The following is a 2,092-nucleotide window of genomic DNA, read 5'->3' as shown; positions in this document are numbered from 1 at the left end:
CCGGTATCAATAATTAGTTCCTAAGTAAATTGAATTAATACATTATAAAAAATGTAAGTACTCATCCATTAGAATCCATGAATTAAAAAAAATAATGATGAACACATTAATATATTTTCTCCATAAACATTGCTAATTTCAACAAGATTTTCGATGATATACTTTTTACTACAATTCTTGTTTCCATGCACATCAGCTCAGTTGCTCGCAAATAAGTTCGCTCTCATATGAGGACGCATTTTGGTCTGATTTTATTGCTTACGAAGCTGAATTCAAAATATAGTTAATGTTAATATATAGAGACAATAATTGGGAGACTAAGTATGCAAATGCGATACCAGCGCTACAGGTACTATTTGGTTTTGAAAAAAAACCGTTGGGCAAAGTTACACGGACTAACGCTGTTGCTAATCCCGGCAATTTTTGAGAGGGGTTAAGGCGTTTCCGCAAGGTTCAAATTGCGGCGAAAGACAACCCTGTGGTCGCTCATAAATGTTTCCCTTAATTAAAGCAAGAAATAGTAAAAGATGGCCAGCGAGTCTTGAGCAGCAACAAGATATCGTTTGTTGCTTCACAATACATATCCGTAAAAAAAAACATTGAGTTAAAATAACAAAAAATGTTGTTCGGAGACATTGTGTGTACTTATAGTGGGCGCATTTACGTATAAAATATCATATAAAATATAATATATAATATGATGTATATACTAAATATGTTGATAATTTATTAACATATAATACATTTTGCCCCGCATAATTAAAATATTACTTTACATTCGCATTATGATTTTTAAAAAATAGTAAAAAGAACCTTTAATAAAAATTGAATTTGTGTGTCACATGGATCAGCGGTAGCATTAAAAATGACACTTCATATATAATTCACGACAGCAGAGCGACAGCTAACGATAATGGTGGTAAACCATCATTCAAGACAACGGTACTGAACAACAGTGCAAAAATTTCAACAATCGTGCAAAAAACTGTTCACGAAAACAACACAGAGATCATCGTTCATGAAAATATCGTAAACGTCCCATTGTAAAACAGCGTTAAAATTTATGACTCCATGAGCACAAAGAGTTCCAAGCTCCACAGCTCCAAAAAAGAGCTCCAAGCTCCACAGCTTACGACTTCACTAACACTCTAGTTGGTCTCTAGCTGTCACTAACACCACAGTCTACGACATCGTACCATCTCCATAGCTTACGACCCACTCACCACTTACGACTAAGCGCGGTGTTGCCAACGTGCGCGCCATATCATAACACAAAAGGTCGCGAAAGCGCAGGAAGTGACAAATGACGATCGGCGCGCGTCACTCAGGATGGTCGCTAAAAACATTGATACGACCGACAATAGGCGCATTACGTGAGAAATGTGCGCCACCCTTCGTTCCTTGACGTCACACTCACAAAAATATTGACAGCAGATGAAGTCTTCATTAATATCCCTTCTCGTAATCCTAAGATGGTTAAATTCACTGCAGCTCTGGTGGTCTGTCGTTCAAAGTTATCCGTTTTAAAGCACATGATTCAAAAGTAAATGGTGGATAAGGGGAAAGGTATCTGAGGCATGAGAGAAATGAGGGTTAATTTTCTACTGTAATATGTCATTGATTTAGTAATTGGTTAGCTTTGTCCTAAAAACTAGCACTTACTCATTGATATCGCAGCTTGCAATCATCAGTGAAATACGCAGTGATATATTTTGCAAGGGTAAGATATAGAGCTGCAAATATTCATTTAAGGACACAATAATATCATTTAAGGATACCATTCGATTTAGCTTTCAAACCTCCTACGACTCAATCTATTTACCTTATCATTCATTTGAAAATATCGGTATGAAAATAAAATTAATAAACAAAAACTCGAATAATGAACATTTAAAAAAAACAAACATCCTAATTAATTAGCTTATTAAAAATGAAAAATGAATGATCGTCCAATTATTTTCAGTTCTTAACTAAGCGAAATAAGTACAAACATGATTCAAAATCATCGCACTTCCGATTTGAAATTTCATTGGAAATGATTAACATGCGTGAAGAGAAAGAGAGAGAAAAAATTAGAATTCAGGGAAAAAAA

The sequence above is a fragment of the Hyalella azteca genome, unplaced genomic scaffold, assembly GCF_000764305.2.
Source record: "Hyalella azteca isolate HAZT.00-mixed unplaced genomic scaffold, Hazt_2.0.2 contig5888, whole genome shotgun sequence".
Taxonomy (NCBI): domain Eukaryota; kingdom Metazoa; phylum Arthropoda; class Malacostraca; order Amphipoda; family Hyalellidae; genus Hyalella; species Hyalella azteca.
This window is presented reverse-complemented; position numbering follows the sequence as displayed.